Source organism: Larus michahellis, chromosome 1, assembly GCF_964199755.1.
Source record: "Larus michahellis chromosome 1, bLarMic1.1, whole genome shotgun sequence".
Classification (NCBI taxonomy): Eukaryota; Metazoa; Chordata; class Aves; order Charadriiformes; family Laridae; genus Larus; species Larus michahellis.
Genome location: NC_133896.1, coordinates 113,643,965 through 113,670,243, shown reverse-complemented (window position 1 = coordinate 113,670,243; position 26,279 = coordinate 113,643,965). Strand labels below are relative to the sequence as shown.

General features: G+C 40.4%; 1 protein-coding gene across 14 annotated transcripts in view; it reads left to right on the top strand.

Annotated features, from left to right (window-relative positions):
- NRIP1 (nuclear receptor interacting protein 1) overlaps nucleotides 1-26,279 on the top strand; it is a 174,637-nt gene that overhangs the window by 52,640 nt on the left and 95,718 nt on the right. For 6 of the 14 annotated variants that reach the window (XM_074599701.1, XM_074599655.1, XM_074599647.1 and 3 more), the window contains exon 3: nucleotides 23,840-23,924. The gene's annotated coding sequence lies outside the window, so the exon portion shown is untranslated. Of the gene's footprint in view, nucleotides 1-16,475; nucleotides 17,029-17,836; nucleotides 17,890-23,839; nucleotides 23,925-26,279 lie in introns of those variants that run through there. The other 8 variants (XR_012588937.1, XM_074599675.1, XM_074599719.1 and 5 more) reach the window with 6 other exon arrangements.

Genomic DNA, 26,279 nt, shown 5'->3' with positions numbered 1-26,279 from the left:
TGTAAACAACGTAACGTAGACACTTATATACACATGCTCAACAAAGAATAAAAATCACAAGATCTGGGTGGATTTTATTTAATTTTGCTCATCAGCAATTCAGGGATAAAAACCTCTGTGTTGATGCAATGGTTTTGCTTTGTAATATTTTGATGTAGTTAGGTATCTAAAATCAAAGTAATATAGGATCCATCTGTCCTGCTTCTATGTCAAAATATGTGACAGTTGTCAATCTGGGAAAAGTGTACTTGCTATTTTGCCTAAAAACAAATTATAGCCCGCTGCTCATTGCTGTTTCATACAAATGCGAAGCTTCCTTAATTTTAGAGCTTAAATCAAGACCTATCAATATGGAGACACTTAGATTAACTTTTTTATTAAATTATACAAATATGCTTGCTAAACCCATCTCCTTCTGCCCTTTGACAAGAGGAACTGTCCTTTACTAGAGTAATTTTCATGGAAATACATATTTATGTATTTATTCTGAAGCAGGCTAGCTCAAATAAGGGATAGTGAGATGTTTGTGGAATCGAGCTAATGGTGACTCATTGAGACTCTCCTTTGCTTAGTATAAGGGAAGAGGATGGTGGAAGAAGCAGGTTTAGTGTATTGCTTTGGTGTGTTTCTTCCAAATCGGTCATGTATGTTCATATGATTTTACATAGTTTTGTTACATTATCAGTTCAGAGAAAGACATCTGCTGAAATAAACCAAGTGACTTCTTCAATTCATTGTTAGGTTAAAATTTTTTAGTATAAAAAGCTAGAGCAGAACGCTAGGGCATAGCTCTTATCTAAACTGAGAATTTACATGGTGTAAAGCTCTTTAATGGAACTGCCTGTGAACTCATGTGACATTCACCATGTGTAATGACATCCGTTGGTTTTTTTTTTTTAAATGGATTAAAAATGGAAAGTACTTCCAGTACTTCTTGGTAAGTACCAAGAAGTCAGATCCCTTGGTACCACAGACGTCCTTTCTTCATTACAGGCAGGTAGTTTCCATTATTCATATTAGGTAGCATTTCATTTAAAGTCCCACCATTACTTAAAAAGCAAGATATTAATGAGAAATGTTACTGGAGTGCTGTCTTTTAATTTGATATTGTTCGATCCAGCTGTTTTAAAGTTTCAAAGAATAAATCTTCCATTACCTTACATCAGAGAAGATTTTTATAGGCAAGAACATCTAATTCTTGCCTAGTTTCCCTTGATAGCCAATTGCCTTTCTTAAATCTTCACTATTTACTTCTAGGTTAATCCTCTTGCTTTGCTTTAAATAACTTCTGTGATTCCTTGATATTCATACATTGCAGTTAGTTGTATACAGATATTTTTCATACTACCCCCATCCACTTAGCTGGTGAGTAGCCAAGTAATACATACTTAGCACTTTTAATTTTACCTCATAAATCAATCATTGTAGCTCCAAAATCAGTTACATTTTTTTTCTTAAACCATCATTCAATACAAAGAGTCCATTATGCGTCTGTGAATAACATATTAATTGTGTGGTTTAAGTTCACAAACAATGTTACACAATTAACTTCATAAAATTGCTCACTTTGAAAATTGTACAACTACGTTGTCTGTAATAGTAGCTACATGATGACAGCACTAAGCCAAGCACTGCCGCTCTGAATTCTCACTGATAAAGCAGAGGCCTCTTAAATGTGCAATTATGATAGAGAGAAAGTGTGTTCCTTGTAACAGATTTATTCCTTTAGATACTTTTTTAAAGGTTTTCACCTTGTTTTGCATTGCCATGCACCAATGGTGTAAGGCAAGATTACTTTGGTGAATGGCCTCAATACAAAGTAACAACTCTAAAGATTTTTTTTTAAAACTAGATTAGAAAAAAAAAAATCTTTTTCGCTGTGTGGTATTCTCTATCAGGTTGTTTAAAAAAAAAGAAGAGAATAAAAATTACTTCCCTGCTGATTTTGCTCTTTTGCTCTTGGCAAATACTCCTAATTTTCTCTTGGGATGGAGTTAGAGATGGAATGAATAGCAGGATCTTCAAGAAAAGAAAATACAAACCAAAACGATAAGGAAAAATGTGTATATGTTGATAATTATTATTTTCAAATTAGAAGACTAAAGTGAGATCCAGATTCCACAGGCTGTGTCTCTAATGGAGGTATTCTTGCTCTATTACAGCGTGCTTAGACAAGGCAGAGAAAGAGTTGAAAAAGGCATTGCCCTACATTCAAATCTGGGAAACTGAGGTGCAAAGAGATGAAGTGATTTGTCCAGCATTACAGAAGTCGGTAGGAGAATCAGGAGTGTAAGCTCCTGCCTCCCCGTTGAAGCTGATCTACAAGACTGTATTTATTCTATAATCTGGTTTTATGCTCTTATCTATTTAATCTTCCCCTCATACCAATTTTTATAAGTATGTCTCCACAGAGAACTCCAGCATAAGAAATGTTTCTGCAGATGAACCCTGAGGTTTTATAGTAACACTGTATAATCATTACGTGGGAGGTACTCGGAGTTAAAATGGTGCAAATTACCATTAGAAGTGAATCATTTCAGCACGGGGAAGTAAGGTTAGCTATCAGCTTACTGCCGCCTTCCCATCCTTCACCATCAACAGCAGCGGCTCCTACGGCCTTACATAACATTACATATGTTTCGCCAGATTGCAGGCTGAGGTGGGGGGGGACACACAACAAACACCCCCCCCCCCTCACCCCCTTCTGCTGTGATGGGGAGGAAAGTCCCGAGGAGTCCCATTTGGGATTCTCCTGCGTCGCTTTCTGGGCATGGGAGATATTGGTCCGGGCTCCGTGCCGCCGCGGGTGTGGGTATGTGGTGGTGGGCAAAGCCCCCAGAGTGAGGAGATGCTCCAGGGGGAGCAGCCCCTGGCTGCGCTCCCCTCTTCCTCAGGGATGCTGCTAAGGAAAGGCTGTACGCCGGCTCCTTTCCACGCTCACCCCATACCTCTCCTCTTAATTTTTCCCTGTTACTCCTCTCCGAATAAAAGGGGTGGGTTAGCACTGCCCTCCTGTCACCTGAATAGCCGCACACAAGGGCTGTGTGGTCAAAACCCAAAGTCTTACAGCCATCCTTAACCTCTGCTGCATAAAAATAAACTGGGGGGGGGGTTATCCTGTGGCTTATGGCTGCGGTATAGGAATGCACCAAAATGAAAGCGCAGGCGTGGTATTCATGGATTTGGTACCCTGCCACACAAAGTAAAACACAGGCATCAACCATTTAGCGCGGTGTACCAGTTATTTCACAGGTTGTTTGTTTAAACTGAAGATTCTGCCTCTGCCTAATTGTACCGTATGTGAAACTCCAAATCTGCCACAGTTCCAGTTTTATAAAAGAGCATTATATAGAATATAGGCCTATTAATTTTACAGCCTAATTTCTGATTAGATTTTACAGCACCTCTGATGAACTGCATAGATTTTACCCATTAAAAATGATGACAATTCAGTTCTGTCATTTTAAGTGGAATTAAACCCAGTATTGCCAAGTATGATAATATCCTATGAAAAAATGAACCAACAGTTATATATAAAAAAAAAAAAATTAAAAAAAAATATCCCAGCACCATGTTATTTCTGTACAGGAAAAGTTCACTTGCCAAGACAGTGGGACTAACCACTACCTGTTAGTGCAATCAAGAGCCTGTGGGTCTGACAGCTGAAATCAACAGTTGTCCATTCAGGCTGAGCAGGTTAAGTAACGTTTTCTAGCACAGCTGTGTTACGTGGCTGTTGGCAATTAAAAGAGCCTGCTTGAGCTGGTTAAGGAAAAGTTCGAAGCAAACTGTTTTCTATCAGAAAACAGTTTTCTTAAAAATTGAAATCTCTACAATGTCTATGCCTTGTTTTAGAGGAAACGACAAAAAAGTGTTTTTTTTTTTAAGGGGAAAAAAATTTCAAACACTGAAGCAGCCTGTTCTTGACTTTTTTCAGGTGCAAACTTAAATAAACACCTCCAAAACTAAAAATGGAAATGTTGTAATATGAAAATAAAATTTCCATTTACTGTCCATTTTAAATTGGAGGAAGGGGCTTATTCTGATTTGAAACAAAGCCAGATTCTGCAAACAGACATAAAATGACATTCCCATGTGTGACATGACTTTCCATTTGCATTTGTAGATGCAAGGTATATTTTTTAGCTCTTACTTGCTACAGTAATCCTGTTGACTTCACTTGAAAAGAATGGCGCGTTTCCCACTAACTTTATTAGTGACAGGATTGGGCCTCGATGCAATACCTCATGTCACAGCAGCAAAACTTGTTGCCAATAGACTGTCTCAAGGGAGGAGATTTCCAGTAACTGCTCCCTGAGAACTATTCTAAAAATGCATCTTTTTTCTGTCCAGCCATCGGGATAATGATATACTCCATCCCTAAAGAGAGGGGCACTGACTGAGCTGCATTGATGGCACCAGAGGTCCCTGCTGGCTTCTTCACTAAACAGAACTGGCAACTGACTCTGAAGATAAAAGTTCTTGACGTTTTTCCAAGTTGGTGGAATGGAGCTGAGTGACACTTAGAAATAAATAGGGGAGGGAATAGTATGATCTTGAATGACAGAGGAGCTTTCATGAAAGACTTTCATGGGGGAGATGTGGGACGTACTGTTCCAGGCTTGAGTCTAGGGGATTCGTTGACATTTGGATAACGTGCAAGTTTGCTACCACTAGTATGAAATGTAGAGGAAAACAAAGGGAAAAATTCCCAATGAATTCCTTATTCCCACTGAAATGGTTAAAACCAAAATACAACGATATATGTCTTTCTTCCCTATAATCGACTCTACAAATTGCCAATCTCTTTGGAAACCTGTTAGAAGAACGTTCTCTCTCCTGACAAGGAAATGTACTTCATGCAAAACATTTGTCATTTGTCTGTTATTATAATTCATGATCTTATCCTTCATTCTCTCGCTTGTTTAAGCAAACAGTAATAGTACTTTTAACCTGAGACTTCAAAGGTAAAAATATTGTGAAGAGGTCCCCATTCTTTTTCTTCTCATCTCTGATCTCAGCCAAAGCCTTTGAACATCAAAGCGGCTCAAAGTTTGGGGCAAGTTCTTAAGGATTGGGTTACTAGAAAGAAATTCATTGAATTTCCGTGTTCATATTCAACATGGACCAGAAAAAATATTAATATTCAAGAGTAGTTTAATCACTTACAACAATTAATACAAGTTGTTGCTTAATCTTTTTGCTCAGTACAATGAAGCTCACTCATTCCATTGTATTGCTATGAAAAATCGTTGACTTGTGTCAGTCAGAAATTGCTTGAAAAAATTTCTAACCTAGGAACTACAAAGCAATTAGAAATGTAAAATAAATTCCCCAAACAAAGAATGTTGCCATTTTAATTACAGTATCATCACACTGTCATGTAAAAGGTTAACACTTAAAAAATGAATCTTGTACCCTCAATCTATTACCTCTAAGCAATTCTCATTTTCACATTAATTTTTGTAGGCTGTCATCTAAATTAAATACTTTTCAGCTCTGTCAGTTTATCTCTCTATGTATTCTCATTACAGCAGTCACTAGAGCCAAAGTATTTTAATCTTCAGTATAATCCCTGTAGGACCATATTCTTAGCTACAACTTTAGGGGTTCTGCAACCGGTCTTTTTCTTTTGAACAGTAGCACTCCTTTGTGCAGCAGCTCTTGCACTTGTAAGGACTTTCTATAAACAATTAACTTTTGCAGTCTGTTCTGAAATTACCTTTATTGTCAGTGGCTAGATAGTCATAGATCCTCCCTTTCCCCATTACTCACTTTCTAATTTCTTTGTTCCCAGGAAAGGTTCTAATAACATTATTCTGGTAGGTTTAATTTCTAGTCATTCAAAAGCCAGATCCTGGGGACAAAGCTCTTAACATTTTCCTTTCTTTTTTTTTTTTTTTTTTTTTAACTGATAGGGATGTAGTGGACATAAGTAATAAAACACGTTAGTCCTAAAGCTAGATCCCTCCTCAGATCAGCGCAACCCTACTTGAGTGCACAAACCTGGGTGACCACAAGAATCAGTGATCCACTCTCCAGCAGAAATGCATGCCATCGGGAAGGCCAGTCAGGTGGGCTAGCGACTCTGCCATGCGACCCCTTCTGACTTAGGTTATGATACGTATTCTCACGGAGAATTTTCGCTGACTTCGGTAGCACCGCCCAAGAAGTAAGGTACTTGTTTGGATAAGGTTGCCTGAAAAAATGGGCTGCTAACACTACTGTTCTTGGTTTGCCAGGGTAGGCTTTTGGCTTTTCCTTTATTTATTTATAACTTAATAGTAAAGAGTGGTTAGTTTGGATTCCTACAAATGACCACAAGGACCAAAATAAAAGTAAACAGCTTCTTAATCCTCGGCAGCTGACAGACCAAACATCTTCACAAGCCATAACTCCTCAGAAAACAATGCAAATCTCCTGCAGCTTGTGGCATACTCAAGCGCCAGGCAGAGCGGACCAGGCTGCTTCTGTCAGCCCCAGTCCTCTGAGCAACCTGACAGAGGGGTGATTGCACCTGAGGGTTTCCTTCAAAAGAAAATGAGAGTTTGCAAAGAAGTAGTGCATATACCTAGGTTTCATTTCAATGTGTAGGATCTAGCCAGAGTGCACAAGTACCTGGATTCAGGAGGTGAAAATAGGTTCTGAATCTGCCAGTTGGGATACACCAACTCTTTCTGAAAAATACATAGGATATGAGCAGAAAGCCATCACCCAGTGTTTGTGCAATAGCTTTAACAACGTGAATAGAGGTAACGTGCGTTTACAGTTCATTTTTTCTGAAGTCAGTGATAAAGGTTCCATTAACTTAACTTGGTAGGATCAGACCCCTGACGAGTATCTCTTAGTAATAACTCAAAGTTCGTGAAAAACTTGGTAGGACAAGAACAGTCATAGCTTAAATAGATTTTCTGGTGTATTCGTAGCCACTGGGAGAGAACAGCAGGTATGAAACATGCATTAGTCTGTACAATACATTGCCCTGGAAACAGAACTTGCTATACAAGATGAAATCTGATAATCGGTCTCACTGGTGGATCAACAAGCTGGGCATTAAAATAATCTAGTCTAGGGAACATAAAAGCGTGAATGAGCAATAGGGAAAGCACATTTATTTCAACTAATAATAGGAAGCCTTAATCTTTTGACTGCAATACTGAAAGAAGAGCTTGCAATCAAAAACCACATAAGGTTTTTAACCAATGAACCTGGGTTGAATTTTAACGATGGGTTAGAAGTTCAAGTGGGTTTGGGTTGGTGGCAAGAGCCAGCCATAAACAGCTCCGTTTTGTCTGATTTTAACTGAAGAAAATTGATGCTCGTAGAGGCTTTTATAGTCACCAGCTTGTCAATATGGTAATAGCATAGTTTGAAATTGCTGGTTTGGTTGACAAATAGATCTGTGTCTTGTCAGCACAGAAATAAAACCCAGCATCATGCCAATGAACAACCCTGTGCACAGGCAGCTTTGGACTGCTGAGTAAGGACGGGGCCAAAATGGAACCCTACAGAGCATGAGAAATAAATGCTGTAGGAGGAGGACACAAATTACCCTTGAAAATATAATGCAGGTAACTGTTGGATAAATATGATTTAAGCCAATTTAGAACTGTGCCAAACAGGAAGATAAAGTCCCTCAGGCATTCAAGAAGAACATTAAGATCTAGCAAAATGAGAGTAGCTGGAGAATGAGAACCTGTCTTTAGGAGAAGGTTACATCTCATTGCCGTGTTGCTGAAAATTTTAAATAGTTAAAAACCCACCCAAAATATAGAATTTGATTACACACCATGACATGAAGACAATGGCAAATCTTTTATGTATTTTGGTGATGCCAGACTATGGGGACGTAAAATAAGATAGCAATTCACAAAGGGATTTTATGCTTTGTGTTGTGTATCAACATAGCTCTTGTTTCAATATAACAAATAGAATTTTTCATGGTGGTGCATCTCTTGCTTTCTTTCGGATTCCAGCAACTAAATGATGCTTATTGTTACTATTTTTCATTTAACCCCAGAAGAGACAAGAAAAAGACAATTAATCATAATAATTGGGTGAAACCTCCTGCAAATCTGATTTTTATCAATTTTTAAGAATGTGAGAAAACATTCAACAGGTTACTTTTTATCTTCTGGTTTACAGATTTTCTTTCTACCAGAAGCATTCTAACAGGATCGTAAAACATTGATGAAAATGTTCACTGATATTTCAGCTCTCAGTGAAGAAATAGGGGAAAGAAGCAAGGAAAACTTATAAGTAAGAGAACAGCTGTACAGTAGGAGGGAAAGCTGAATATGCTCCTCTTTTGCATGGTCCGGACCATAAAATTTACCCCACAATTTTTTAAAAAAATAGATTGTTGGGTTTTTTTTATGTGAAGGTGGGAACTGGGAAAAAGCTGATGAGTCATAGAAAACAGAATTACATGTCTTCACGCCATGATTTACACTGTGTTTTACTCATAAATCCAAGTACAGCTTATTACTGGAATCACAGTAGATCTCTGATACTGGGAAAGAGAATTTCAGTAAAGAATAGTGAGAGTCATAACACAGTAAATTGTTTCTGCCTTTTCTTTTTCTTTATAGAAAGCAAATGAACAAAATCTATTTACAATTGAAAGAATTACTCTGGAAAACACAGGGAACTTTGTTTCAAAAAGCCAAGAATCCATCTGAATTGTTGCTTCACTTACTAGCTGTCTTTAAGCACCCATATGAGTAACATCAATCAGATGGTATGAGTAGAAAATGACAAATAACTAGTACATAAAGTGACTTCGGAGAGTTGAAGAAATGTTTATGGATTTAATTAGCTTATATTGTGTTGACCTGGCAAATTTAACGGCTTATTAATTATTTGTTAAATAATTGTGAATAGTGATCACTTTTTCAAGAGCTTAAATCTGTTCTAGACAAACCACACGCACACACTCCTCATTTTTTATAATTAATTTTTTTCAAGTAACTTTTTTAAAAATTTCTGTTGGTAGACAATGCTCAGAGGCAGTAAAATATTTAAGAGTTATTAGGGATATAGAACACAACATATTTTAGAAGATTCCTGTAAAGAGTTGTGTGAGTCCTTACCCTTCTATTAAGAATGTTAGCAATAGTGTTAAAGAACTGATGTATCAAGAGTTTCGATATCATCTCCATTAAAGAAGGAATTTTAGGGAATGGAGTAATTTTAAATAGAGTTTGCCAGAAAAACATGGATCCATTTGTATTTTGTATTAGGTAAGAGTATTCTGCTTAGATAAAGTAACAGCAACAACAACAAAAAGTAGGCACAGCATCAAGTTAGACAAAATTCAACTCAAAAACATTTGAAATATTTCTTTTTTTCTGCTGCTTGACCATCTGATCCCTTAGATGGGGGAGGAAGCGAGAAGCAGGAATCCCTAGGAGTACAAACTTCTCCTCCGTCTGTAAGAGGGCTTCCAAGTTCAGGCTTTTTGGAGTATTTTATCAAGACAACAACATTAAGGTCCTGACTTCCCAAATGAATTGTACAGTGGGCAATAATAAGATTGGAGCAATTCAAATGTTGTTTCTCAGTCCGAATAAACATGAAACAAAACTTTCAAAGTATTCACAAAATGTAATTATTTTTCTCCACTCCAGCTTTTACTTCAAGAAAGTTGTTTTGGCCATTGTAATGCAGCAAAATGAATGCTGTTCAAGTGAAGAATGTAACCCAGAGAGTCTCTGTACTAAGTCATCAAAACTCTGAATGAATTTTCTTCTCCACAGAAAACATTTTCACATACTTTTTAAAATTATACAACAGACAAGAAAGAAGAAATGCAATTATTTCAAAATTAGAATTACGTATATTTAGAAACAGATTATAGTATTGCTTTTTATATATGGAAGTATCCCCATGTTCTTACTCCTTGGTTTTCAAAGCAAGAGCAATCTTGGCTAGGCCGTTATCTAAAATATATGCAAAAAAAAAAAAAAAAGTAGCAAGAGAAATTTCCCAGCTCTATGAAGGGATGTAACTTACGTGAACGTAACTTTTGCTATCTGGTTTATGGTGAGCTGAATCACTCCTGTGCCTCTGCCAGCTTTATGTCACATGTAAAATACTGGCATGACGATTAACAGCATCAAAGCTAGGTTTGTTATGTATCTAACATTTAGTGAAGCTAATTTCTCCCAATAAAACCTAGATATTTGTATGCTAATAAAAATATGCAAAGATATATAGTTGGATCAGTTATAAAAGCCCAGCTAATTCAATTCTGATAAACTAATCACATAAAATACAATCAAACAGAAACTTATCTAAGCTTATATGGCCCAGTGATTTGAGTTCCTTAAGTTTTTTGACACACAATTTAAATGGATTTCCCCATTAGGCACCTATAGGTAAACAGAACCAGTAATCACTTGTGACTAAATCTGTGACATTAGGTAGGTAAGCATCAATTATTTTGACAATATTTAATCCTTAGAACTGGGACCATTTTTTCCAAACAGTCATCTTTTAGGTACCTAGCCAAAGAAGCCAGATTTTTTTCAGAATTTCTTAGTTGTTACTTTTCTGAGGGCTTTCATGAGTGATGTTAGGAAATATTGTGTAGTAGTCTGTGTTCTTTCTGTTATGTTTTTGTGCATTTGTGAAAATGGTTAAGTGTAGTTCTTTTCAAAATATTTTTTCTTCTTTTCGTTATAAAACAAGAAAATCATAAAGATCTTCAGTACTTTTGAATTCCAGTAATCTTGTGAGGCCAACTTCTTTCCTTAACCTCTCCTTCCAGCTCTCATAATGAAAATGAGAAAGAAAGAAAACAATCAGCAACTTAGAAAAAAAACAAACCACAACAAAACCACATTACAAACAAATGGAAAAGCTAAGATGCTACTTTGGCATTTAAAACACTGGTATTGTATTATTTCATCAATAAACATTCCATTCTTCTGAGGTATGAAGTATGAGGACTGAGCTGGCTAAGGTAAGGTGGCCTGTGCCATCATAGAAATTTGATCTTTACACTCCGGTGTATCTGAAATCAGACAAAATAAACCTGGACTTGCTTGTTTTCCTTTGATTTGTTGTTAAAGAAAATAAGCTATTATTTATTATTTTTCTTATAAATGGAGAAGAAGTATAAAGAAATGAAACCTGAGTTAATGTAACTCAAGAAAATGTTCCAAGTTAGTAATGGGTAGAACCATACCTTGTTTATTAAAATATGTTGCATTTTGTACTGTGGTTTTCCATCAAAGGTTCTCTTGTTCATAAGCTAATATGTGAGTAGGTAAATATATTTAATAAAAATACATGAGATACACAGTTTAGCTTAACACAGCTGTTTCATTTACTTGAGTCAGAGCACTTTAAGATCATTTATACTAAAGAATATTATTACAATTTTAATAGGTAATTAAAGTTCCTAAGTGTAAAACATTTGCCCAGTACCTGTATTATTTTGAAGGGCAAACACAGCACACTTTAGCCTCACCTTTCTAGCTGCTTCCTAATGGTCCTTTCCAGAACTTTATTCATTTGCAGCGTGGTACAGGCTGCCAGATCGCCGCATGTATAATTTGTACGTCCTGTTCATTTTATTTTAGAACATACTGTTTCAACAACACGGCTTGTGTCATCACGAGAACCACGACAAAGGGTTATCCAGATTTTGTGATAGCCAGCCAGAAAAATGGGGCTGTGAAACAATATTGTTATTGAGAGTAATTTCTAAAATGCAGAGCGTGAGAGAGGGCATGATTCTTCAGTCCTGATCCAATCCACTATTGGTGGCATGGGGAACATCTTTGTCAAAGAAAAGGGGAAAATAGGAAGTCTGAAAGGAATATGCATGTTCTGAACGGTTTCAGCTACGTGCATATAACCTTCTCGTGTGTTCTTTTTGCATCGTTGTCGACCCACAAGTACCAAGTATTTTCACACTGGTGTACCTGCTCTACCAGTACTTTCTCGTGTCAGTTTGGGAGTAGTAACTCCAGCCTAGTTATTTTCTGGACATGCCTTCGCACTACCAGGAACGTGACTCATGAGAGCAACGTTCGCAGAAGTCTATTTTTCATATTTGTTTGTGCGAGTGGGATGAAATTGCAGAAAATTCACAAGTACAGGATGTTTTATCCTGGCTAAAACCACCAGTATTTTATTCTGGTAGAATATTAGCAATTAATGTAAAGTAGTCACATCAACTAAGCGTACACTGCTTTGATTCTTCCGTGGAAGGTGTTACAGGGGCAGAAAGTAGTGTTTATTTCCTGCCACCAAATAGAAGACCCAAAGTGTTAGTTGCTGTCTATGGTTAAAAAATCCACACCCCCGCCTCAATAATGTGTAGGGGAAAGCAAGCCTCACCCTAGCTCATGCCTCAGAACAGATACGGCGCGCTAAGAGGCATGGCTAAAACTCACCAGATGCTGCCAGCATATGATTCCTCCATGAGAGTTTATATGGTACAGCTGTCTTTAAATGTTTTTGTAATTGAAAAGACCCTAGCATCTGGTCCTTTTCTTATTACTCTTAGATCAAATAGTCGTGAGCTGAAGTCTACTTTTAAGTAATGCAGAAAAAAAAAACAAAACTTGAGGGTACATTTCTCTCAGAAGTACTGCTTCGAAGTACTTGTAAAAATATAAGTAAACTGTGTAATTTAAAAAAAAAAAAAAAGGCAGAAAACAGCCCCACTAGGGAATGGTATGAGTTATGTAAGCATACAAATGCCTTTATATTTTTAAACGTAGGTAGATAAAGTAACAAGTGGTATGTACTCTTGATATCTTTCAGTTATATAGCCTATTCCTCCTCCCTTTACATGTTACTGTGTAATTCAACTCCACCTCCAACAGTAGCAGACTTGCTGCTGTCATGAGCAAAACAGGATACGCGCTATGGTACACCCTGCAGAAACCCTTGCCCTGGACCAGTTTTTCCTCTGATAACACTCGTAGGGTTCCCATTGATTTCAGTTAGTCCTAGATAGAACTAGTCCTGAAGAAGGGCAGACTTTTCCACCTTACTACTCCAGATTAATGGATGAACACTGTTAGAAGATTATCATTTATTTAGGCAAACCCCCTTAGAAGCCAATTATTGAAGAAATAAGAAATCATAATGATTCTTGTTTTTCCCATTTATTTTGTGTGTCTACATAATTTCTGGAATACTAGGTGATTCAATCCTCTGTGAAGGCACCTTGGAAATAGCAGGTAATCTGGAATATTACATGAATTGAACCAGGCTGAGTCAAGGATGGAATTTCATTATTTGTCTATGTAAGGCTGACAATCTGTTTTAGAGTAAGATTTAGTCTGGAAATGAGTTTCTGTAAAGTTAGCTAGCTTCCCAACCGCATCCTAAGCCTTTCATATCATGATTGGATGCCATAAAGCAAGGCCTTATTTATTTTGATTGAAAAAGGTAGTTTCAGAGCTGTTAGTTTTTTGAGAGGCTGAGATAGCCACAAAGGAAAATCAAAATAAGAGCAACTGTAGTTCACCCAAGCTCTTCAAAGCACTTTATGTGATTTAAAAATAGGCTAGCATTAGCTTAAAAATGTTTGGGAAACGTGTAATAGCATTTTCATTTTCTTTTTGAAAACAACATGTGTCTTGTTACCACATGGCACAGACCTATGTGTTTTTCATCAGCAAGAGAAAGACAAAGTTTTGTTACTAGAACTGTAGCTTTTTTCATCATCTCAAAATGCATTATTGTAATCATCAAAGTGGTCAAAGAAAAAGTTGTGGGTAAATCAACAATTTATTTAACCGTTTTTAAAGGGTCACACAGATTAGTTGTGTACTACAAGAATGTGAGAATTACAATTATATTTTGATTTGTATAGAATTCCTACTAGCTCAAAACCATACCTTTCTGTCTTGAGATTTCTGCTTAGCAACTTTAAAGAGAGAAAGTGTGTGTGTGTATTATTATATATATTTATAAATATAAAAGGAAGTGGTTCATTGATATTACCAAAGTATGGTACCAATAGGCCTAAGTGCTTGCAATTCTGGGAATGAGTTCCAATACAACCTCTACAAATGTGTTTTTCTCTTCCAAGACCATCCAAAAGTAGTTTACATTTTCCTGTCGTAATTGGCTTTCCACTTACAGGCATCTTATAGTGAAAAATTCCCCTTGAAGAAAAAAAAGAAATTAAAAATGTCCCTTTTGCAACACCTGTAAGGAAGATGGTGTCTGTTAGACACCACCCACAGATGGCAGATAAGTAGGTACATCGGTAGACGGACATCTTTTAGGCTTGGAGAGTGAGTGCATGTGTTTAGGTTTGGTTGAAGACTGCACAGGAAGAACCAACAAATACCCATCAGTAATTTCATACTTCTTGAGAGGCTGATTTTGCGGTGTGCTGAAATCTTTCCTTTACTTGTACAGAGTACAACTGATTTCGCATATTATTTCAATTCACATAGTTCACGTAAATATGAGCAAGTGGCACAATTCAGTGTGATACAAATATTGTGCTGGAAATAACCTGCTAAACACATACATTGTATTGTTTAATACAATCTCAGTTGATTGTATCCCCGAGAAACTTGTTTCCTCAGCCAACTATATGTTACCCAACAAAAATATTTTTAACAGATATTCCACATGCATGTTTTTTTCTGTTGGTTGTTCAAGATTCCTCATATTGTAAGTCTCTCGGCTACACAATACATTCCCTAAGGTTAAGAATGAGAGAGGTCTCTACTACAGACATTCATGATTGAAATAGCAGCTAAATTGCTACAGTAATGAGAAAATTTCCCTTTCCCTAGATAATTCGGCCGCTTAGCATTGAAACATTTTTGAGATAAAGATTCTTCGTGAAATAAAAAATTAAAGATGATTTTATTTTTTTTTTTTTTATAATCAGAATTTGCTAAATGAGCCTACTATGGAAGTGAAGAGTAAAACTTATTGTTTTAATGGAAGCATGATCAGGCTATATTATGAGACTTATGCTCTCAAAAAAATAGACTGTTGTATAGACACTGTGACATGCAGTAGCTTTAGAAAATGCTGCTGTGTTTCTGGAAGAAAGTGGTTAAAAACACATGATGATGAAGTTAACCTAAATCTTTCATTGGCTTAAAAAAATAGGTCAAGTAATACATTACTAGCTCCGCTGTAAGCCTGTACACAATTTGTACATTCCAAAGCGAAAGAGGTTTTGCTTAACACTCCTACATCTACTTTCATTCATGGTATCTCTGGGTTAAAATTTTTGGCTTTTCACAAGCGTGCCTCCCTTTTGCTTTCTTTAAAGTGAAAATTCATATGTTCTTTAACAATATTAGTCCTCAATTAAAAAAACCCCTTGAATTTATGACTATTATAAATGTTATAATTTATACCTATATGATTGATTTTACCTGAGTCTTAGAACTAAAATGTTGGTATATCTTAACGCGGATATTATCACACGTTCTATAAGCGACTTGTAAACAAATTTGTTTCTCTTTTCTCAGTCTTTAACTTCTAGAAGAATTGTCATGAAGCGTTCTGTAATGCATTCGGCAAACACCATGCCAAGCATGGATACATTTGTTAAACACAGGTGCACAGAAGATGTGCTGAAGGTCAGGTGCACTTTGTAGCTTCGCCTACACAGCCAAGTTCAGCGTCCATCTCTGGACACTCTCATCTTTGATGGGAACGAAGTTTAAAGAACAACTGTACGTATAATGCCATTTTTGACAGCAGAGGTTGTCCTCAGACCGGTGGGGATGCCACCTAGCAAAATGGAGGAGGGATAACTCTTCTTGGAGGCTCTGCCCAAGGCTGGTTTCCCTCCCAGATTGTATTTATTGCCACATGGGCAAACGGCGCGGCTTCGAGGAGCCGTTTTGCCTCCGATTCTCCGACTCCTTCCGCGGGGACTGCCGGGGCCCGCCTCACTCCGGGAGGGATGCTGGGATGCTCGCCCCCCCCTCCCCGGGTCGCGGTGGCCATCCCCGCGGCGCCCGGCCGGGCGGGCAGAGGCCGGGGGATAACGAGACGTGCCGGCAGCCGTCAGGGCAGGGCCGGCCGGGTCGGCAGCGCCGGGGAACGGAGGGAAGGAGGGAGGGAGCGAAGGAAGGAGACTGGGCCCGCCCGGCAGCCGCCGCAGGTGCCGGGGTGCCCGCTGCCCGCCCCAGGCGACGGCCGCCCTGCGCTGGCGGTGTGTGTCTGTGGGGGGGGGGGTCTCGGCTTTTCCTTCCTTCCTTCCAAAAAAAAAAAAAAGTTTCTAGCGCGTGTTTTTCGGAGAAAAGGCTGAAAATAGAAGCTTTAAAGCGACAAGAAGTGGTAACCACTGGAAGCGCTCCCCCCCCCCCCCCCATTAGAGACGAAAAGAAAAAGGTGTTATTTTTAAGGCACCGCTGTTTTTGTCAAATACGGGTCCTCCGCTGCTATCGCTCGTAAGTTTGTGTTCCCGGGGGCTCTGCGCCTTCAGCTTGATTAATTAAAGAGGGCAGGAGGCGACGCTACTTGCCTACGTGCGACGCGTTCAGCGGCCGCCGGCCCCGCAGCCCCTTCTCCGCACGGCGCGGGGGGTGCGGGGTCGTCCCTCCTTCCCTCCCCCGCCTCGACGGGGGTTAGAAAAGGGTTAAGAAACTTGGCTGGAGAGATGAATGGCGCGGCGCGGGGAGGGGCCGGGCTGCGCCGCGGCGGGCGAGGTGGAAGGCGGGGAGGATTCGCGGCTGCGGGTTAGGCTTTGAAAGTCAGCCTCGCAGGCATTGCAGCAGAGCCCCGAGACGCGGAGGGGCGCGGAGAGGAGCGGAGGAGCTCGGCTCGCCGTGTATGTGTGCGGGGACCGGAGCGCGGGGGGGAGGGGACACGACACAGACGGACAAACAGACGCGGAGGTGGGGGGAGGCGGCGCGTCCTGCCCTCCAGTCAGGGGAATCCAGGCGCCGACCTCGGCTTTAGGAGCCGCCGCTCCCCGCACCGGCACTGGCCGCCGGAGCCGCTGCGGGCAGCAGCCATCCCGCCCGCCCCGGAGCAGCCGCCGCGGCGGTGGGGGTTGCGCGGCCCCGCTGCGGGGTGAGTGCGGCGCTCCGCCGGCGGCGGCCGCGCTGGCTGCCGCGGGGGGGGGGGGATTGGAAATGGCCGAGCGGGGCGGGCCGGGGAAGCGGCGGCGGCGGCGGCAGGGAACAATGCCGGGGTGAGCCCGGTGCGGGGGCGGCCACGGCGGCGGGGGCCGTTTCCGGGGGCGATCGCCCCTCCGGCATCCTCACCACCACCCAGCCCACCCCCGGTGCGAGCTGAAAGTTTGTCTGGGCAGGGGGGGAAAGGGGCTGGAAGGACGGAAAAGTTACTAGTCTGTACCGCCGAGACCCGCCAGTGTTTTCCCGAACGCTGGCTGCCAGCCTCGGTCCCCGTTCCGGAGGGACACCCTCCTCCTCTTCCTCCTCCTCCTCCTCCTCCTCCTCCTCCCGGTGTGCGTGTGAATTATTTAAAGAGCCGCAAGCCCGGTGCGCAGCGGCTGCGGCGGGCGGGGAGGCGCCGGCGGCCGCCCGGGGGGTTGCGGGGAGCCCCGGCCCCGCTCGGCCGCGGCCTCGCTCGCCGCCCGGCTGCCTTCGCGGCAGCTGCGGGCAAGGCCACGCTCCCCTCCCCGCTCCTCGCCTTCATACCACCCCCCCTCGCCTCCCCTTTCCGAGGCCGGTTGTGCCCGCCCCCACCCCAACCTCCGCCGGGCAGCCGGCCCCCGGGGCGCCGCGACCATCGCCTGCCGCGGGCGACGGACCCGCGGCTCCCTACTTCCTCCCCCCCCCCACCCCCAAAAAAAAAAAAAAAAAGATGCCTTCTCATCGCTTCGGGCTCCTAAGGGACGTCGCTGTTTCCTTTCTAGACTAAAGGTTACTTTTTCCAGACGTGTTGCTGTGTCCCTGAAGCCCTTTAAAGGTGATTTTAATTTTATTATTATTTTTTTCCCCCTTTCTCCCTGGGGGAACATGTTTGAGGCTGGTCTTCGTGAGTGTCAGTCGGTGATGAAGTTGGACGGTAGTGAAACCTAAGGACAGGTAGTGCCGGGGCATAGGTGATATAAGGGACAGCTTTGTAACATGCCAACAGCCTTGTCTCTGTGCTGCACCTCCTCCTCCTCTGTCGTGGGTTCTGATGGTTTATGAGGTTTTTAATTTAAAGAAGAGTTCAGCTAAAATGCTTGACACGTGTTGAAGACGTTGAAAAAAAAACAAACCACAAACAACTGGTGGGTTTTCTGGCTTTGGGATTATGTTGATGTTAGGAAAGCTGAAGTGGAAGTTGTCCCCTTCTGCCTCACGTCTCTGGAATCTGGAGACTGTGTTATTCTTTGTTTTGTTTTGAGGGGACCTGTCTGCAGTGTCTGACAGCTCACAGGCCGATTAAAATTTAACTGAGTCATGGCACTATAAATGTTCAGAGATACTGTAAAGCTTTATTTAACAAAGAGTGCAAATCCAGCCTGCAGAGACCCGTGGGGAAGAAGCAGTCACTTGTGGAAAGGGGGTGGTGGGTCCCTGACTGAGTGGCAGAAAACCTTTTTTTTTTTTTTAATATTCAATTGCAATTTACTGTTTCTGGGTCTGACTGCACACACTAGAAAGTGACACATTGAGATGCCATATGACAAAAAGCTTTCTGAGCTGAGCATATTTTGTGGTTAAAATCTGATTTAATGGCATCTGAGTAATTGTGGCTACCCGGGCAGCGAGAGTTGACGTCTCCGAGAACAAAAGTTCGTGTCCAGAAAAGCGTTCGGGCAGGTTTGGGGCTTCTGCTGTCTGGGGCAACTTGTGGTTGAGGAGTCTGACTTGTTATTTTATCAGCGTTCCTTTGAGGTAGAGCTGACATTGGCTCCAGCGCAAGACAGCGAGTTTGTCATGAGTGAAAGGCATAGGTCGGGGTGTGCGTTTGCTGTTGAGTGGGATGTCAGAGGGAACAAGTAGCCATTGCGTGTTTCAGGTGGGGGTGAAATCTGACCTCCTGGTAGACTGGCCTACAGTTCCGAGCTACCTAATGAGCGAGAGCTGTCAATGTTTTTCAGATTTTTGCAGACCCTGCATGCACAGAATACAAGATGCTGTCAAGTGCCAAACCGTACTGGATGGATTTTTATTTTATTTTTTTACCCTAGTAGTCTTGGGGTAGAAAATTACCGTATGAAAGCGTGCTCTTCCTTTCTGCTCCCCGTACTTATTTCTTTTCCTAAAGTGAAAGATGTGCTAATCAAAATTGGAGGAAAATAAAGTAACCCAAATTTATTATGGTCATAAAACCTATGTTGATAAAGAAGTAAAAGTGAACTAATGTTTTTATATCGTAAACTTAAATGGATAATTTAAATGCTGGCTGTATCACCTGCGGTGTTTGATAGTTGTGTCTAGGGTGAATCTGTTCTATAAAAGGCACCAAGGAAGCTTTTTTTTTTTTATAAGTGATTCAGTAAAGGTTATAGAACTCAAACATGAATTAACTTGATGGTGATCATATTTGCCTGTAGGTTTTGCTTAATGTGGGATTGGCTTAAAAGACTTGTCAAAGGCTTGCTTGCTTAAAGCTTATTTTGTCTTTTCAGAGCTAACTTTATTTTTCTGGCTTTGAACATTGGCAAAAGGTTTCTGTAATACCAGCTTGTAGTATTGTTAGCAGCGAGAGCACTGTTAATTTTAACAGTGACGGTGCGGGGCATTACTATATTAGAAGATAAACTATGTTTTGCGTTTTGCCGAGCACATGTATAAACTTGCCCAGGGCGAAGCCAGGGAGTTGCATTTCCCCCAGTCAGCTGTCCTGCTCCGGGGCTGTGCTTGACGCCTCCTTGCAGGGCTCTCGGAGAAGACATGAAGACCATAATATTTTGTTAATTTTAGAATAGCTCTTCAGAACTTGCCCGAACCTCAAAATCCAAACGGCTTGTAGGTTTTTTTTTTTTTCCTGTATGTGAACGTATAGCGAGCAGAGGGAGTCCAGAAGAGAGCCTGGGGCTTCCAGTGGGTGCCTGGTGTGGGGACACAAGCCCCTTCACGAGGGGGACTTTGGTGGCTACCCCCCTCCCAGGCGGGGGGTCCTGTGGGCAAGGGCTCAGCCAGGCTCATCTCCCAGCTGCTGGGTGACATGTGCCGAGTGTTGGGCTGGCATAAATAGGATAACTATCCTATGGATTAGAAAAAAAAGGATAAATAGTCTTTAGGGATGAGAAGTGCAAATTTTGAAGTATAAATCATTACTGCTCAGCAGGGGTTTAATGACAGGCAAGTGGAAAGATAATGTAGGTAGGGAATGAAGCCTGAACAGGAGGAAAAGGTGTGAAAGAATATGCACAAATGTACAAAGAAGATAAAAACCATGAACTTGACAGTCTGTCTGAACAGTCTTAAACTAAAGACAAAAAGGTTAATGGCTTGTATTTGTGGTTTGCTCGCTCTTCCTGCCAAGAGGCCAAACCGATAAGAACAGTAACTATCTGAACTGTGCTGGCCTGTCTGCGGCAAATACGAGGAAAATATTTAACAGGCTTGTGGCGTTGCTTTTGGATATTATGGTGTTTGGGTTTTGCTAGTGGTATTTGAAAACACCAAATTAGAGAAGAACGTGCTACGGTTGGCAGGCAGTACTTTGGGTGGACATCTGTGATCACGTAAAAACTTTTTTGTGTTCCCTGATGGATCTGCCTCAGGAAAAGCGGGCAGAGGGATTCTTTTGGTAAAGATGAATGCCTGCACTGTAGTGTTTCTGGATTATTTATTTCGAATACTTAGAAATGTTAACGGACCTATTTAGCACTTGAAAGAATTAATTTGGTAATTTATTTGGCTGTCGGTTGCAGGTCACTTGGCTTGATGGTTGAAGAAGGAGAATAGGAGCTAAGACTCACGTAAATAAATATTCATGTGTAGAAAGGAGAAGAAGCAGTTTCTAGCCATCTTCGTTTGGGTCAGAACCCTCCTGACGTAGTCTTCTCATACTTAAATTGTTACTGGAGCTCATTGCTCCTGTTTAATTGCCTGTCTTGAGAGAAACTCTGTTTTCATACTGTTTATTTCTAAATGCCACTGTCCTCAGCAGAGGAAAACCAATTTTGCTTCTAGCAATATCAGATTAAAAATGAAAGCTATGGATCTGTTAGTCACCGGTTTCAAAGAAGCTGAGTTTAGTGTAGAAAAGCAGCTCCGTGTTGGGGAAGACTTTAGGTGGGCTGCTCTTCCTCCTCCTGGGAAAGGAAACTGTGAGGGAGTCATCATGGGAGACTGGGCGCTGGAGATGTAAGAGGTGTTTCAGTCTTGACCGAAACTATTATTTGAAAACAAATAAAGGAGTATTTAACTTACCCCACAAAGTGCTTAATGAATTTCCCTGTTGAAATGTGTCTAAGTAGTACATCTTGCTTGCAGAAGAACACTTTTTTTGTTCTTGTTGGTGCTAGGCTGCTACTGCTGCTCTGGTGCTGATTTTTTTTTTTTTTTTTTTTTTTTTTTTCATGACAAACTTTAAAATTCACAGCTATGGGCTTTCTCCTCCTTCTCTGTGCTCCACCCCACTATGAAAATGGAGTGGGAAGGGAAATTGAAAAGGCTTTTCCAGTGATGTAGAAAGCGGGGCATGCCTCCAAGGTAGAAAGAAATGATCGTTCTTGCCCCAGGAGATTGTCCTGTTGGCATTGTTTGTGTCGTCACCTATCCCACTTTCAGCAGCTTATAATATGGAATAAATCAACGTTCAAAAAAACTGTGAGATGTGAAAAGCCAGTGATCCAGCTGTGAAGTTTTTGGGAATAAAATATTATTCTAGAAAAGCTTTTTTTTTTCTTCTCCCCCCTCCCCCCCCTTTTAAAACATTATTGAAGGAATATGTAATTTTCCCCAGAAATAACAAATTCTTTTGTTCTCTCTTCTCTGAACCTTTTGTAGTCACTCGGAACAATGCAGAAAAGGCTGTTTAATCCTGACCTAGAGGAAATCCTGTCTATACATTGAACCTGATGGCAATACAGTGTGAGGTGTTTGTTGTTTGGTTTTTTTCCCTGCTAGATAGACATCTGTCTTCTCTTGGAAATGGGAATATTTATATAATGCCACTTGTTGTTGGAAAAGATTTTAGCTATATCTATAGTATAGAGAAGAAATACTGGAATTAACTATTTTTTCTCAGATTAAGGTGACTTGAAAAGGTGATTATAATTTTTTAAAAGTGCTGCTTCCTTCTTCTCTAAGGGACCTGTTGTCCCGTTTTTCCTGTGCTCACAAAAGATTCCCCATCCAGCTTATTTGTCCTTTCAGAGCAATGGGGTTGGGAAGGCTTTGAACTATGTTTGTTACTACCTTTGTCACTATACCTGTCATTTATCTGTTTATTTTTACTGCAATGGTAGCTTTTTTTTTTCCCTCCTAATTGAATCCAAATGTTGAGGTTTGCTACTGTTTTGTGATGCACACTGGCTTTTTATTTTGTGATGTATATAGGGGAAGGATTTGAAGTAGTGTCTGCCTGTAGTATTTCAGTGTATTTACTTATTTTTCATCTTAATTGGATCTGTTGCTTTCGTTGGGTTTTAATGCTGGCAGTAGTACTGCATGCTTCTGTTGTTTCACGTACCTCAAAGCTTTGAATGGGTCTTTTTTGGATGATGAGCCATCTATCAACACTTGCATCTTTTTTTTTTTTTTTTTTTTTTTTTTTTTCCCCCCTCCATTGTGGCGGTCAGTCAGGTGTTTTCTCTAAGCTGGCTTTAGCCCCAGTGGTTTTGCAGAAGGGGGAAATGCTGAGAGCTGCCCCCAGCGCGCACACTTCCCCCTCTGCCCCTCTCCGCCCTGCCCACCCATAGCCACCCGTGGCGTCCTCTCTGCTGGAGAAATTCTGTGTTTAAAAGGCTTCTGTGCACGGGTTTTGTGAGACAAGAAGCTAAAGGTGAGGCAGAGAGGAGAGGAACTCTCCCTCTGCCAAGCAAGAGGAGGGGAAAGTTCAGCCAGACAGGGGAGAAAGTCGGGTTTTTTTGTTTGTTTGTCTGTCTTTTTTTTTAAAACTCATTGTAGTCAAATTTGATTCTGTGCATGCTGCTTGGGTGGTAACTTGGTGACAGAAGATTTAATGTAACCTTTAATAATGAGGCTTGTCACGAGAACAAGGCTGAAATAGTACAAATAACAATGATCTGGGCTAGCTGTGAGTTTGCCTCTTCTAGCAAAAGTACAGTTAGGAGTAATAGGGAAGTGCTGAGAAGAATGTTTAAGGTGGTGCTTGTGATGGATAGCATCTTCTAACTATAACATTAGACAGTATTTATTTCCTAAACATCTTAAAAGCAAATGTTACCGTTTCGACTGATTTAGTATTTTTCTAAGTAATTTTGTGGCATGTAGCATTACGTTCACCAGTTACACCATGCTCTTGTCTTTTCTTTGTGTGTATATATATTTAAATTAATAGGGGCTTTTTTAAAAAAAACATGATGTTGACATTTTTAGGTGCAAGTTTGAAGTGTTAAGCTGTAATTGCTAAATAGGAAGGAGGGCTTTCATGCCACAGCTGTTTTTTGAATGAAAGGAAGAAAAAGAGGACCACAGCTTTGAATCGCAGTTGAGCGTTGACGTTGTTCTTGCAGAAATACTATCCGGCTAGACAGCACAAGTCTAGACTACTCAAGTTGTTTATGCTTGTTTTACTGATGGTTCCTTTCTTTCTGGAAATTTTGATTTCTGAAGTTTGGAGCTATGCTTTTCTTCTGAAATAGAAATGTTATTTGCAGTCCTTACTATCCAAAATAGAGTGTGGCTTTCTGTTACACCAACAATAAGAAAGTAGCGATAGGTTACTGAATGAGGAAAAACTGGTATGCAGAATTTCATGGGGCGATTTCTGCTGTTCTTTTCAGATCAAGCATGGAATTGTTGAGGAAGAAAACTAACGCATCCTTGGACTCCTGAAGGAAGGGCTTCCCTCATGGGACCGCTTTCAAGGTAAAGAATTTGTTTGGGTTATTTACCTTGTCTCTTTGGTTTGGGGTTTCTTCTTTGTCTTGCCAAATCTGTCATACAACTGTCTGCCATGTATAAATCTTTTAGGATTATAATATGTTTTAAAGTGATAAATTTTCAAGTTAATCCCTCTCCTTCAGTGTAAGACTTCTAGTGTGTGCTGATTAAAGAGAAATGAGTATTTTAGTAGCCTTTGAACTTTCTGTGTGGAATTTGCTGGTAAGTCTTGAAGATTTAGCCTACTTGTTTGGGAGGTAGTTGCTAAATAGAGAAGAACCTGATTTACATGTAATTTCTGAGTGAAAGAGAAGATTAAATAAAACTTACTGTGTTGCAATCTCTTATTTTTTTAAATGAAACGGATCCAAATTGAGCTTCTGTGGCAAGGGACCGTCACAGTAAAATCATTATTAGATATTGCGTTACAGTGGCTTGTAGACATTTAGCACCGCTGTCATTTTGTTTGGATCTGCTCCCTTGGTTCCCATTTCCTAAATCCTATTTTTCTTTGATACTGGGGAATAATTCCCCGAGTGTTGTCCAGTGATTGCTTATGTATATGCACTTTGGTTTGTGAGTAATTTTATTCACTTGAGTAGCCCCACTGTACTCGGTGGGCCTACATGCATGCCTAAGAACTTGAGAATGCTGATGAGCATAAAGAATACAATTTGGGCATGTAATGGTTGACAAGCAGTTGTTGTTTTGTTTCTGGTCTCTCTTAGGACTCATTTGCATTGCCTCCAGTGGCAACTTTTGTGAGCATTAGTAGGGAAGGTCTAGAAGCTGGAGGCAGTCATGCCAAATCCCAGCCTGCAAAACTTGTAGCATATCCGTTGTAATGACACAGATTGCAGATGCAAGGATCTATTTTTCTTTTTTTAATAAATCCATGTGTTGCTTAACTTCGTTTGGATATAGCATTGGTCTGTGTACTGGAGTTTGACTATCTCCAACACAATAGAATATAACAAAGTGAAATCATTAGAAAATACCTATGCTTTTGAAATTGGGGAGATTTGGATTTACCTAGAATCAGTGTTTTGGAAATAAAGGGAAGTTGAGATGAAGGATCCATTTTTTTCCCATGATACTTCCTATCTGACTCCTCAAAAATAGAAGTCTAGTGTTGCTGTAGTGCTCCTTAGCTGTCTGAGCAACTGCATTTGCAGAAAGTTAATCATGTTGCGTGCTGGTCTCAGAATCAGTAAGATAGGCTCTTTGGAATTAAAACATAATTAATTAATTAGCTATTTACAACTTGAGAATTGTTGTGATCAGCAGCAGATTGTCACTTGTACAGCCTTAACAGAATTTAGTAGACAGTGGCTTTTGTGGCAACAAGCTTTTCAAAATGTTTCACATCTTCAAAAAATAATTAAATTTAAAGCTTTGTGTCAAGATTGTCACCTCTGTTTAAAAGCGATTCGATTTAGTCAGAATTGCAAAAGTGTAAGCTGTAAATAAGGAACTTGCAGCAAGTATTCAGCTCATCAGTAAGGTGGTTTAAGCTAAGAATTTGAGAGAATGTGTGTGTTAGCGTATATGTGGCTCGTAATCCTGATGCAGTTTGCATTCTTTTTTCCATTTCTAACCAACATTACAAAACAGTTATAATGGGCTATGTCTTGATATTATTATTTTTTTATTGTTGTTGTTTTTTTTTGGGGGGTGGGGAGGGGAACAGGTTTACCTGTTGGTTACAGGCACTAATTGTAGATTACCTGTGTTGGTGTATGAGTTTGCATTGCATACCAGTGTAAATAGCTTTAACGTGGAGTGCAGTGGAGTTGTCTTGGTCAGAGGTTTGGTTTTGTCTCTGGAATTGGATTTCTTGTTTTAAGTTGGATTTCTGGACCATTAGGACGGTCTTTCTCCAGAAGAGTGCTGCTTTGCAAATGTAACTGTTGATCTTGTTGACGCTCTGCAACCTTCGTGAAGTAAGAGATACAAGAGGGGAAGGAAGTCATGCTGCCTAAAGCTGAGCTTACATGAAAGAAAACTCTGTAGCAGCGAGCTAAAATTTATAAATTATGTCCTTATTTTAAGTTCATGCAAGCCTGAGAAACTTCAAAAGATGTAACTCATGAACAGATGCAGATGAGAATTGAAATCTCATAGTAATTGTAACTATGTTGTCAAAAGAACAAGGTGGTGTCTGACTCAGTGTGAGCAAGGTTTGCAGATGCAGCCTTTAATTGAGGAGGAATTGTTCACTGTAAACCAATTACGTCTTATTTTTAATGACAGGTTTTAGAGAAGAGCAAATGAGCGTAGTGTGATCTTGGCTGATAGTATGTGCTTTCTTGTTGGATAAAAACCCAAAAGCCTGAGGAT